The following is a 15045-nucleotide window of genomic DNA, read 5'->3' as shown; positions in this document are numbered from 1 at the left end:
TGCTACCAAAATGCCCATTTAATACCTGCTGCCACTTGCAACTGAAAATCAAGAGAGCTGTGGGAATAATTTGGGTGCGAGCATAATTGTCTTTGCTTCCGTGCACAACCTGGCTCAGTGGTGTCACTAACGTAGTGTAATTAAACAGACAACATGCCCTGATGAATCACCTCTTTATGACCAGCTTGAGATTGACAGTTAAACAGGTCTGGAATTATACCGTCTGTTCTCTTCCTCAGAAAATAAGTGATGTATGACTCAGAAATGGAAAGAGAAATAGGTTTAACCCTGGCTCAGCGTGTAAAAGTTAAGACAGCTTTGATCAGTTTTTTTTTCAGCGTGTTCTCATCATTGATCATTTCAAACAATAGTGTAGAAATTAGTTACTGGCTGGGAAGGAAGGTTTCCTTACTGTTGCTGGGACAAAATCCTGGATCTCTGTCACAATCAGCACTATGTGTGTTCCTACACCACGTGGACTGCGATGGTTTAATTCACCAACACTTTTTATCAGCAGGGCGGCACCTTGGCTCAGTGGTTAGCACTGCTGCCTCACAGCGCCAGGGACCCGGGTTCAATTCCCGCCTGGGGCAGCTATCTGTGTGGAGTTTGCACATTCTCCCTGTGTCTGCATGGGCTTTCTCCGGCTGCTCTGGTTTCCTCCCACGGTCCACAGATGTGCAGGTTAGGTGAATTGGCCATGTTAAATTGCCTGTTGTGTAAGGTGAATGTAGGTGGGTAGGTTGCTCTTCAAAGGGTCGGTGTGGACTTGTTGGGCCAAAGGGCCTGTTTCCACACTGTAGGGAATCTAATCCAATTCAGGATGAGCAGCCTGACCAGTGAGTCCTGTACCCCATGGATGAATAAAAAGGAAGATGCATGGAACTGAGCCGGGAGGTTCAATTCCAAGCTCTGAAACAGTCCTCGGGTCTCATCCAAAGTTGTCCGGCACACTGTCAGCACATGCCATGTTCCTGCAGGCAGCCCAGACCTCTGCATTGCCAATCATGGTGGTGCTGTAATGCCAGCACCCTGTTGAATGCCAAGGGTGGATGGAGAGGAGGGATGGAAAGCAGGAAATGGGAAACCAATTGCAGTAAGCTGTGAACTCCATAGAACCATTGATCCTCCCAACGCCTCATGAATTACAATGTCCAAAATCGCCTCTCCACTCATTGGAGACTTTACTTCCCAGGAATCATTTGTCAGGTGTTAGGCTCCTCTGTGTAAGGGGCCTGTCTTCGACATCTAAAGATAGTGTACACAAATTTCAGGACAAACTTCAATCTTTGGGTATTATTCCCAAAGCTTGAGGCTTGTCACACCCATTTTACATTGGCAGATTGGTCATGTTAGAGTCCAAATTCTACACTGAGCACTTTTAGATAACTCCTAATGAGTGCAAAATTTTGAGCTGGTTCCTAGGTATAAGGGATAAAGTACTCCTCAATGATTTCAGTGTACTGTGTTGTTTCAGATTGTGCAGAGGTCTTGCAACTGGAGTAAATACACTTAGACAAGAGCAGAGTGGGTGATGGTGCCTTCTCTCTCATGGTCCTCAGCAAAGGGTAGGTGCCTATCTTTGAAATTTATAGGGAAGAAATGTGCTGTAGTTTGCTATGGTCCAGGGGCTGCACAGATTGGCGCATTTGCAAGAGCCCTAGGGATCACTGTCAGAACCAGGAAAATTTAATTATTTTGTTTTTCAGCAGCAGCAGACTGAGGAAGGTTCTCAATTCTGAGTTTGGCCAGAAAGCTGCAGAACTCGGAGTCATTGTACTTCTCTGCTGCTACTGGTTATCCCAATCAGAGGGCAGTGACTTGTGGCAAGGAAGTGCTGGCCAATTTAGTGAACTTGCACCCAAGTGAGATTCTGGAAACTTTATTCAGAACTTATCATCTTGTGGAATTTATTAATTTTGATACGTCAGATCAGTAGCCTAAATTATCACTCAACTAACTGACGCTTACAGTCACTGCCACATTATTATGCAACGCTGTATTTTAAACAGATGATACCTACTTTTGTTATTCTCTCCTCGTATTTAATGAAATCTATTGAGTACTATTAGTCATGTAGTCCATATTCAGCATTCTCAAGAGAGTATCACTGTGTGTTGACCATCTGTTTCAATCGTTCAAGCACGCAGCTTTATTCATGATGCTTTTTGCCATCTCTTTTGATGGAGCATTGATTCATCTGGTTATTTTTGTTACCGTCCAAGCTACTAAACTGAAATTTTCCCAAGAAGCGATGTCAGATACTTGAGTAATATTTCCTACTGAATTGGAGGTTTGTCCAATTGTGAGATTGCTCTGAACTAACATCATAAGAAGCTCAGTTGTTGGTTGCAATGTGATGAAGCGTGCGAGACTGCGTAATATTTCATTGTGATAGCAGCATTAGAGAATTTGCTATATGTTTGATTCTTAAAGAAAAACACAAAATAGATTTTTGACAGTATAAAACGCTTCATACAATATTGCAGGACTTAGAACCTAGAACAGTACAGCACAGGAACAGGCCCTTCGGCCCACAATGTTGTGCCAAATGAAACTAATCTCTTCTGTCTTCCATTGGAGCTTATTCCTCCATTCCCTGCGTAATCCCTGGGCGGCACGGTGGCACAGTGGTTAGCACTGCTGCCTCGCAGTGCCGGAGACCCGGGTTCATTTCCCGCCTCAGGCGACTGACTGTATGGAGTTTGTACATTCTCCCCGTGTCTGCGTGGGTTTCCCCCGGGTGCTCCGGTTTCCTCCCACAGTCCAAAGATGTGCAGGTCAGGTGAATTGGCCATGCTAAATTGCCCGTAGTGTTGGGTAAATGTAGGGGAATGGGTGGGTTGCGCTTCGTGGGTCGGTGTGGACTTGTTGGACCAAAGGGCCTGTTTCCACATTATAATGTAATCTAAATCTAATCATATGCTGAACTAAAACCCCCTTAAATGCCCTCATTGTTTCTGCTTCGCTTCAGAGTTACTGCTTTGCTGATGTTACTTAAACAGCTGGATTGCAAAAAATAAACAGTGTCTATATTCATAAATCTACATCTGTTTTTTTCTTTTTGCCAACATTTCCTATGCTTTTGGTGGATGTTCATGCACACATGCAGATACCTTTCTGTAAAGAAATCATAATCGCATTTTTGATAAGTGGATGTGTTTGAGAAAGATATTAGGAACATGATAATGAGATGTTCGGTCAAGAATTTGCTGTCAGAATCACAACATTTGTGTGTGACTCCCACAGCAGCTTCATGCATAGCAGTTGTGCGAATAATTACAGAAATTGAAAAATTATTAGTGGGCGGCACGGTGGCACAGTGGTTAGCACTGCTGCCTCACAGCGCCTGAGACCCGGGTTCAATTCCCGCCTCAGGCGACTGACTGTGTGGAGTTTGCACGTTCTCCCCGTGTCTGCGTGGGTTTCCTCCGGGTGCTCCGGTTTCCTCCCACAGTCCAAAGATGTGCAGGGTCAGGTGAATTGGCCATGCTAAATTGCCCGTAGTGTTAGGTAAGGGGTAAATGTAGGGGTATGGGTGGGTTTCCCTTCGGCGGGTCGGTGTGGACTTGTTGGGCCGAAGGGCCTGTTTCCACACTGTCATGTCATGTAATGTAATGTAAAAGCACCCCATCACCTGTAAAATATATGGAACTCCTGTGAACACTTCCCGTAAACATAATAGGAAGGGTTTAGAGGGATATAGATCAAATGCTGACAAACGGGATTAGATTAATTTAAGATATCTAGACAGCAAGGAGGAGTTGTTCCCTGTTTCCCTGTTGCATATCTCTATGATTGTATTTCCTGTTCGGGTATTTCTGCAACAGGTGCGATTTTAACCAAAACCTTTGAACTCAGGGGCAGGGGATTACCATTACCATTATATTACCATTACCATTACATTATCATTAACATTCCATTACATTACCATTACTACTTGTTATCGACTAGGCCAGACCACTCAAAAAATTCTTAAGCAGGCTATAACTTTGCAATTTGTTTCAGTAAGTGTACAGTGAAAATTATCCAGAGTAAGGTAGCTAGGATAACTACCAGGTTTTAAATCAGACAGAAATTTATTCACAAAATTACACAATTGAACACAAAGAACAGAATAAAGAACCCCTACAGAGCTCAGTCTGTCCAAACTAGACTTAATTAGGCTGTTCTGAGCATACACAACAGTCCCAAATAAGCAAAACCCCTGAAAACACAGTTAAAAAAAAGGAACAGATTTAGAAGGGCAGAAAGAGAGAGAGTGAGAGAGAGGAGAGAGAGCCTGTTTTCACACATCTCACTGTTGATCGCCTAACTAGTTCTGGACTGAAGGGCAGGGGATTACCATTACCATTATATTACCATTACCATTACATTATCATTAACATTCCATTACATTACCATTACTACTTGTTATCGACTAGGCCAGACCACTCAAAAAATTCTTAAGCAAGCTATAACTTTGCAATTTGTTTCAGTAAGTGTACAGTGAAAATTATCCAGAGTAAGGTAGCTAGGATAACTACCAGGTTTTAAATCAGACAAAAATTTATTCACAAAATTACACAATTGAACACAAAGAACAGAATAAAGAACGCCTACAGAACTCAGTCTGTCCAAACTAGACTTAATTAGGCTGTTCTGAGCATACACAACAGTCCCAAATAAGTAAAGCCCCTGAAAACACAGTTAAAAAAAAGGAACAGATTTAGAAGGGCAGAAAGAGAGAGAGAGAGGAGAGAGGAGAGAGAGCCTGTTTTCACACATCTCACTGTTGATCGCCTAACTAGTTCTGGACTGAACTGAGCTGCTAGAGAGCTGACTGCTCCCCTTTCATTCTACAGGTCACTTCTAAAACATGACCACTTTGGCCTGAAGTCTCATCTGTTTACATATAAACAAAAGGCGTCTCAAAATCCTTTTCATTTCTGTACAAACTAGTCTAGTTGGAGCCCGGCCCATTTACAACTCCCATGGGAAAAAAATCAAGGACACAGTATCCTTGAGAAAAGGAACAGCTTTTAGAAAAAAGGGACTAGCTTTGTGACACTTTACATTACCATTACCATTACATTACCATTGCCATTACCATTACATTACCGTTACATTACATTACCATTGCCATGACATTACCATTACCATAACCATACCATTACATTACATTACCATTACCATGACATTATACTACCATAACCATACCATTACCACTACATTACCATTACCATTACATTACCATTACATTACATTACCATTACCATGACATTACCATAACCATACCATGACATTACATTACCATTACATTACATTACCATTACCATTATCATTTTGCCAGACGAGCCTGCAGGAACCTTTGTACCTACATGACAATATCAAGTAAACTCATGACAGAATATTTATCCAAAACAGACATTGCTGGAAAAGAGGATGGGTCATCTGACCTGAAACATTAACTCTGATTTCTCTTCACAGACGCTGTCAGGCCTGCTGAGCTTTTCCAGCAACTTCTGCTTTTGTCCTGATTTACAGGATCTGCCATTATTTCCGTTTTTGGAATGTTTATCAAACTAGTTTAAGTCACGCCATTCTTTTAACAATCTCGAAAATTAATGTGTAGAGCCTCATTTCTTCAGGATTTAATTGTTGTTGGAGATTTTAAAGAACTCACGTTCTAACTTACTATTCCAATTCAGTCTTTATTCTGCTAAATTCATGATCCATTACTACAATTTCTTTATGAGATACTCTCAGGTCCCAGGTGTCCAGCCATTTCCATCTCGACGTCCAATGTAACGTCAATGAAGATCTAGTTAGCAATGAATGGTGCTCATTGTCCCGACACAGCAAATTTTGAGTCAATATATTTTTTTGAAGAAAAATAGAGAATGCAGAAATGTATTGCAATAGCTGGGAGTTGAAATGAAACAAGATCGTCTGCTCTAAGTTGAGTGAGTGCCATTGTAGGTGGTATAATAAGTTTAGATTAGATTAGATTAGATTACTTACAGTGTGGAAACAGGCCCTTCGGCCCAACAAGTCCACACCGACCCGCCGAAGTGCAAGCCACCCATACCCCTACATTTTACCTCTTACCTAACACTACGGGTAATTTAATGCCCGAAACGTCGATTCTCCTGATCCCTGGATGCTGCCTGACCTGCTGCGCTGTTCCAGCAACACATTTTCAGGTATAATAAGTTGTACTCAATTTAGTAATGAAGGGCAGAATTTTATAGGGGCATGAATGATGTGGGCGATGACAAGATTTGATACAGATTCACAGAGGTCCTGGTGGGTCTGTCTCACCATCAGAAGCAACTCTCTGCATTTTTAATACATCTGCCAGGTATTGAGGTGATTTTCTTATTAGGCAGCAGTGAGCTGCCAAGTAAGAGGAATAATTGCATATTTAATGCTTTGTTAATGACCAAGCTTGCTTCATTAAAATGCAGCTTCCTTTCCTACTAAATGCACCAAGAAACGAGATGCCGAGAATTCTCCTCATCAAGCCGGAGCAGGCACCTGGCAACTTGAGCTCTCTGCTGCCTGTGAATAACTTCCATGTTACTCAGCACCAACTCCCATCAGGAGCAGTTTCACACACCCTTCATCCCTGGGCATTGGCATCTAAGATTTGCCAACCCCTCACGATTCTCTTGGCGTCTCTTGGATCCACTCGCAGGATGCTGACGATACACTGAGCTGAATTCCAGGATACACTGTCACTCAGCACTGAAATGTGGCTCCAGTGTGGAGGCAGGCCATTCGGTCCATCAATTCCACACCGACCCTCCAAATAACATCCCACCCAGGCCCACCCGATCCTGCATTTCCCATGGATGATGCACCTGGTCTATCCCTGGACACTGTGGGGAAACTTAGCATGGCCAATCCACCCTAACCTGCACATCTTTGGATTGTGCGAGGAAACCAGATCACCCGGAGGAAACCCACACAGACAAAGGGAGAATACGCAAACTCCACACAGATAGTCACCCGAGGCTGGAATCGAACCCACGTCTCTGGCGCTAATGGGCAGCAGTACTAATCACTGGGCCACTGTGCTGGAATTGGGGCAGGAACAGAGCTTACACAGTTTGGGCCAGGGCTTCTTGCTTTATCTCATAGTGCTTGCAAAGTTAGTGCCTACCTGGACATTTGCAGTATCCATGTCTTACCTTGCTTCGCCAATGAACACAGTTACACAATGAGAGAGCTTGCCTTGCCGGTCTGCAGTGCTTGGTCAAGAGGTCAGACATCCTGCTGTATGGCGGTGTGCCACATCAGTCTGACACCTGTAAGATGTGTCGGGGCTCATACGGCAAACACGTGATGTATGCAGCAAGAAAACTACCACGCCTTAGGGGAGGATGCAGTAGGGGTAGGGGCAGGTCATTAAAGAGGTAGGTTTGATAAGATATAGAAAACTCCTTGTGAAAAGCCCTTCATAAAATCCAACCGGCAATGACCCAAAAAAACTCCCTGAGATTCAGCCCAATGCAGCAGACTCTCTCTGTCTTCCTCTATCACATTCATCACACCTTGAGATCAGAGAAACCTCCCAGCCCCAGAATCTAACAGTGCAGATGCTAATTTCTGGCATTCCTGGTTGCTGATAGGACTTGGACTAGCAGGGTTTTTTTTTCCCTAGGGTGGAGGAGTTCAAAACTAGATGCTATACAGTTAAGGTGAGAGTAGAAAGTTTTTAAAAAGGCATGAGGGGCAATCTTTTTTGCACAGAAAGTATGTAGAATTAACTTCCAGAGGAAGCGGTGGATGCTGGTACAGTTCCAACATTGAAAAGACATTTCATGGTAAGTACATGAACAGGAAAGGATTAGAGGAATATGGACCAAATACAGGCAGATGGGATTAGTTTAGTTTGGGAACATGGTTAGCCTGGACTGGTTGAACTGAAGGATCTGTTTCTGTTCTGGATATGAGTTAGATAGCTGAGCTGGAATGTTTATTTTCAGACGTTTCATCACCACATGAGGTAACATCATCAGTGAGCCTCCGGTGAAGCATTGGTGGTATGTCCCGCTTTCTATTTATGTTTTCTTTGGGTTGGTGAAGTCATTTCTGATTCTTTTTCTCAGAAGATGGTATTTGGGTCCAAATCAATGTGTTTGTTGATAGAGTTCTGGTTGGAATGCCATGCTTCTAGGAATTCTAGGAACACCAGACTAGCCAAGGAACTCCACAGAAGATTAAAATACTTAGTATAGGATTCAGGCCACTCCACTCACTCCGCCCAAGAAATCCCAAATGCTGTCAAAGACACCAAGAGAATGAAATAATGATCTCCTTTGATGTAACAGTCCTGTTCACATCCATCAACATCAACCAGGCCAAGGAAACACTAACTATACTATTAGTAGAACCTAATACACAAACACCAGACACTGCCAACTTCATCAACAATAACAACATTGTCAAGCTAGTGGACCTATGCCTTACCACACACTTCACTTTCAATAACAAGCCCTACAAGCAAATCAATGGAACACCCATGGGATCACTGATATCAGTGTTCCGAGCAAAAATAGAAATGCAGAGACTCGATCAAAAGACACTCAAACAAACAGCTCTGCCAACCATCCAACCCAAACTTTGGGTCCGCTATATGGACAACACCTTTGGGATCCCTAAACGAAGCAAATTAGAGGAAACCTTCAAGACCATCAATAATACCCTCACTGACATAAAATTCACTAAAGAGGAGGAAAGCTACAACAAACTGCTATTCCTAGATGTCACAGTAGAGTGAACAGCCACCGGGGAACTTCAAACCAGCGTCTACAGGAAAACAACATATATGGACCAAATATTGAACTAGAGAAGCAATCATTCCAACACCCACAAACAAAGCTTCATTGGAACATTATTTCAATGAGCCACCACACACTGCAGCACAGACACACTATTAAAAGCAGTAGAGTATCACCTATACAGCATATTCAAAAAGAATGGGTACCCAATAAACACAGTCCACCGAATTCTCAGGAACAAACCCAAATAAACAGACAAAACGCGTCCAGAAAGCCTAGCCACTCTCCCCTACATCAAAGACATCTCGGAAATGACTGCCAGACTACTCAGGCCTCTTAGCATCATGGTAGCTCACAAGCTCTCCAACACACTAAAACAGCAGCTAATGAACTTAAAAGACCCTAATCAGACAACAAGCAAAATGAATGTCATTTACAAAATACCTTGCAAGGATTGTAATAAGCACCAAATTGGACAAACAGGCAGAAAACTAGCCATCAGGATACATGAACATCAACTAGCCACAAAAAATACATGGCCCTCTCTCACTAGTATTCTTACATATAGATGGGGAAGAACACCACTTTGACTGGGACAACAGATCTATCCTAGGACAAGCCAAACAGAGACATGCCAGAGAATTCCTAGAAGCATGGCATTCCAACCGGAACTCCATCAACAAGCACATCAATTTGGACCCCATATACCATCCGCTGAGAAAAAAGAACCGGAAGTGACATCACCAACCCAAAGAAAACTAAATACATAAATAGAAAGTGGAACATAACACCAGTGCTTCACCAGAGGCTCACTGATGATGTTACCTAGTATGAGGTTACCTTCCAGCTCAGTGAGCAAACTCACATCCAGAACCTTAACCTGAGCTACAAATCTTTTCAAAACTTGCTGATCTGTTTCTGAGCTGTATGACTGTATGACTCTATAATGGACCATTCTTCAAAGTTCTCAAATTAATAGTTTGGAATCTTGTTGTAGATTCCTTGGAAAAGTTTAATTTTGAACTAAGAAAACCTTTCACATATGTGTCTTGAATCACAGATCCCTGATCCCTTGCAGAGAGTGCAGCATTATTTTGCCTGTTTATTGTGGGCACACTTTATGTAGTGGACAACAAGCACATGGTCAGACCAAACCTGAGATGCCCTGAAAAGACTTACCTTATCGTTTAGTAACCTATGAAGGTAAATCCAATGATATTTAAAGGTACAGCTAATGCTCCCTTGCTGATTAATGTGCTCATCCTTTAATCTCACTCTGTTCAGAAAGTAACATACAGTTATGCATGTGTTTTATGGTTTAACAATAGATTATATTTGAGATAACGTATGTGTTGGCACGCACGTGCGCACGCGTGTGCACACACATGTATACACACACACAGTCACACACTCTGTCTCACACACACACATACTCACATACCCTCTCTCTCAAACACGCACACAGACACGCACGCTCTCTCTCACACACATACTTACACACACACATATACTCTCACACACAGACACACACACATACTCTCTCACACACACACAGACACACACATACACACACACACACTCATACTCACATGTACTCACACACTCACAGTCTCACATACACACACACTCACTCACACACACAACCTACACACACACACACTCACACACACACACATTATTGGCGTATTCTGAGCACATTATTATTGCCCCACCCCAACAACTTCATGAAGGCAGCAGCTGCTCAAAACCGGGGACAAAGGTTGCTTTTGAATGTGCAGAAAACATCAAGTTCTACCTTGTCCATTATCTCTCTTGATGCCGCCAATGTCTCTACTGATGGCAGAACATTAGACCCAGGATAGCCTATTCAGCACCTTTTAGCCCGTTTCACACTCTATTGGATTATGACTTATCTATACAGAATTCAAAACATTTGATCTACACTTCATGACACCAGTATCTGACAAAAACAGCTATTGATCAGCCTTGACAATAGCAACAAACCCAATCCCTCAGAGAAACAGATTACAAATCTATGCAATCTGTCTTCATAATGGAGTTTTCCACCCAGTCTCCTGGACAATGTTAAATTCCTTAATTGGTTTAAAAACAGCTAATCTGATCATTATCACTTTGTTAATTTTTGTAAGCACAAATTAGCTGTCACACTTCCGACAGTACAACAGCAGCTTCACAAGTATTTCATTAACTGCAAAGCATGACTGGACATTTGGTGATCATGGAGAAAGTGAGGACTGCAGATGCTGGAGAGTCAGAATTGAAAACGGTGGTGCTTGAAAAGCACAGCAGGTCAGGCAGCATTCGACGAGCACATTCTTGAGCACAGCTTTTGCCCGAAATGTCAACTATCCTGCTCCTTGGATGCTGCCTGACCTGCTGTGCTTTTCCAGCGCTACAATTCTCAACATTTGGTGATCATGAAATTCATGACAAATGCAAGTATTTCTTTACTCGTTAAGACATGGTTTCATATTGAAAAATCACACCTTAGGTTCAGTGCCCAAAACTAAGTACAGTCCTCTAGATGGAGTATGACTTTGTAAAACCTTTGTTTTTACTCATGCATGGAATAGGTTATCACTGCTTAGGACAGCATTTGTCACCATCCTTAGTTGCCTTTGAGTAGTTGGTGGGAAGTTGCTACCTTGAAACATTGCAGTCCTTGTGGGGCACCCACAATGCTCTCAGAGGAAATTGCAGAACTGAAACATCATTTACTTTAAAGCCAATATTCCTTGGGTGGGGGTGGGTGGGAACCAGAACAATGTGTCAACGTGCGGAGGGATGGAGGAGCAGGTCAATGTTAAATGAAATAAACCTAACAGGAAGAACAGACAGAGCCAGGTTAATGAACACAGTAGGATTGGCTGTCTGAGTATATCTATTTTAATGCAATAGTTAAGGAAGATGAGCTTAGATCCTGGATTAGTACATGGGAGCTGTGGTAGTCATTACGGGAACTTGGTTGAGAGAAGGGTAGGGCTGGCAGCTCAATGTTCCAGGGTTTAGATGTTTTCAGGTGAGATGGGGAGGGAAGTAAAAGGGGTGGGGAGTTGCATTACTGATTAATGAGAATGTCACAGCTGCACTCGGAGGGAACATCTTGGAGGGCTCATCCAGAGAGGCCATATGCGTAAAACTCAGGAATATGAAAGACCCAATCACTTCGATGCTGTTATATAATAGACCTCCCGCAGCCAGTGGGAGATAGAAGAACAGATATGTAGGCAGATCCTGAGAAGATGTAACAACAACTGAGTTGTTATTGTGGGTGATTTTACCTTCTCTAATATCAAAAGGAACTCCCAAGGGCTTAAATAGGGCAGAATTTATAAGGTTCATGCAGGACTACATTTTGAAACAGCATGTAGGTAGTCCAATCAAGGAAAGGACTGTACTAAACTTTGTATTGGGGAATGAGCTTAGCCAGCTGATTGAAGTTTCAGTGGGACGTCATTTTGGGAACAGTGATCATAATTCTGTTAGTTTTAAGATAGTTATAGATAAGCATAAGACTGGTCCTCAGATGGAAATGCGAAAGTGGGGGAAGGCTAATTACAACAGTATTAGACAAGAACTGAACAAATTAGATTGGGCTGGCTATTTGACAGTAAATCCATATTTGACAATGTTGGAGCCTTTTCAAAATCACTTGATCAGAATTGAGAACCAACACGTTCCCGTGAGGATGAAAGATAAGGATGGCAAGATTCAGAAATCCTGGATTACGAGAGATATTGAAAGTTTAGCCAAAAAGACAAAGGAAGCATATGTAAGGTTTAGGAAACTAAAATCAGTCAAAGCCATTGAGGAATACAATGGAAGCAGAAAAGACATTAAACAAGGAATTAAGAGAGCTAGAAGGTGCCATGAAATGTCCTTGGTAAGTAGGATTAAGGAGAATCTTAAAGCATTGTACATGTATACTTGGAGCAAAAGAATAACGAGAGAAGGAGTAGGTCCACTCAAGGACAATGAAGGTAATTTATGTGTGGAACCAGAGAAATTGGGCGAAGTCCTTAATGAGTACTTCTCATTGTCATTCACTAAATAGAAGGATATAGATGATGACTAGATTAGGGAGGGAAATGTTGATTTCTGGGGCACGTTGAGATTAAGGAGGAGGAGGAGTTGAGTGTCTCAATTGTCCTTAATCTCAATTGTCCACGGACAGTTTTTATGGAGGGCGTTTCTCTGACGTCAGCAGAACCTTGATTATCCGAACATCAATTATCTGAATTTCGGATTATCTGAACAAGATCTCAAGGTTTCATAAAAACAGCATTAGGCAACTCAGCATTCAGATATCAGTTAAATGCCATTATGGTGTGCATTGCTGGATAATTGAGAATTGTTTGATAACCAGCACTCAAATTACTGCTTGTTTATGATAGATCAGTTATCGGTAAATCGGCATTATGGTGTACATTGCCGGATAACTGAGAAACGCTCGGATAACTGGCATTCATAAATTACCACTTGTTTCTGGTTAACTGAACGATCAATTACCCGAACAAACTACTCCCCTCTTGTCTCATTCGAAAAATCGAGATTCTGGTTATACGTCTCTGACCAATGATGTCCAACAAAGATCAGTACTGGGATTCTGTTGTTAGTATTATATATATGTGAATAATTTGGACGAAAATATAGGTGCTCTGATTAGTAGGTTTGCAGATGACACAAAAACTTTTGGAGTTATGGATAGTGAGGAAGATTGTCAAAGGATATGGCAGAAATCAGTTGAAAAGGTGAATGGAGAAATGACAGTTGGTGTGAGGTGATGCATTTTGGGAGATCAAATGCAAGATAAAAGTGCATAGTAAGTGGCAGGACCCTGAGGAGCATTGATATACAGAGGGATCTTGGGGTCAAAGTCCATAGCTTCCCAAAAGTGGCAACACATGTGGTTAAGGTGGTAAAGAAGGTGTACAACATGCTTACCTTCATCGGTATAAACGTTGGCAAGTCATGTTACAGCGAAATAAATCTTTAGTTAGGCACATTTGGAGTATTATGTGCAGTTCTGGTTGCCGCATTTGGTATGGACCAGACCAGACCCCCTCAAACTATTTTAAGATGGCAACCTAGATCCTAATCTTTTTCTATTTTAAAGGCAAAAATAACATGCTGTGTTTCTGATGCAATTCGATTGGTCAAACTATTTGACATTACGTACATCACAATTTGGTTAAGCATACAACAAAAGAATAAAAAGATTAGAATACCTTAACTCTATTGGAAAATTTAATGGAATAATAGATACAGGAATTTACTAATTAACTGTTCCAAAATAGTAACATCTCAAAAGCACACTCCTGAGCAAAAGGTTGAGATTATGTTGCCAGGAAAGCACAGCAGTTCAGGCAGCATCCGAGGAGCAGGTGAATCGACGTTTCAGGTGTAAGCTCTTCATCAGGAATGAGCCTTAGATTAGATTAGATTAGATTAGATTAGATTAGAGTGTGGAAACAGGCCCTTCGACAAGTCCACTGAACCTGGGTCTCAGGCGCTGTGAGGCAGCAGTGCTAACCACTGTGCCACCGTGCCACCCACGGCTTGTGGACCGAGGGCTGAGAGACAAATGGGAGGGGGGGTGGGGCTCATGCAAGGTAGCTGAGAAAACGATAGGTGGATGAAGATGAGGGAGGTAATAGGTACCTTCCCTCCAATCCTATCCCCTCCCCTCCCCTGCCACTTATCTCTCAGCCCCCAGCCCACAAGCCTCATTCCTGATGAAGGGCTTATGCCCGAAACATTGATTCTTCTGCTCCTCGGATGCTGCCTGACCTGCTGTGCTTTTCCAGCAACACACTCTCGACTTTTATTTGCAGCATTTGTAGTCCTCACTTTCTCCCTTGGCAAAAAGGCAAATTCAGAGAAATAGATTTGTCTCCCAGTAAGCAACAGCAGAGAGAAATGCCAGCCACTAACTGTAACTGAGAGAGACGAAAGGTTCCTCGAAACACTAGGAGTTTCTGCCCTGTTGTGACAGCAACAGCAACTGAAAACTGAAAGAAAATTAGAAGAATAAAAATGGACCAGTTTGGGCTAAAGGATCTGTCTCTATGCTGTAGGACTCTATGACTCTATAACTCCAAATCCTAATTTGTGAGAGCTGGCCACACCCATCCAGGCTGTCTCTATTGTTGCAACTTTCAAAAAGAACTCACAAACTCCAAAGCTGTTTACTTTATAGGTCTTCACTAGACACCACAGTACCTCTGCCTTAAAACTCCACTTCAAAAAAAAATCC

This window comes from Chiloscyllium plagiosum, chromosome 14 (genome assembly GCF_004010195.1).
Source record: "Chiloscyllium plagiosum isolate BGI_BamShark_2017 chromosome 14, ASM401019v2, whole genome shotgun sequence".
NCBI lineage: Eukaryota > Metazoa > Chordata > Chondrichthyes > Orectolobiformes > Hemiscylliidae > Chiloscyllium > Chiloscyllium plagiosum.
The sequence above is the reverse complement of the archived record's forward strand: the minus strand, read 5'-3'. Positions refer to the sequence as shown.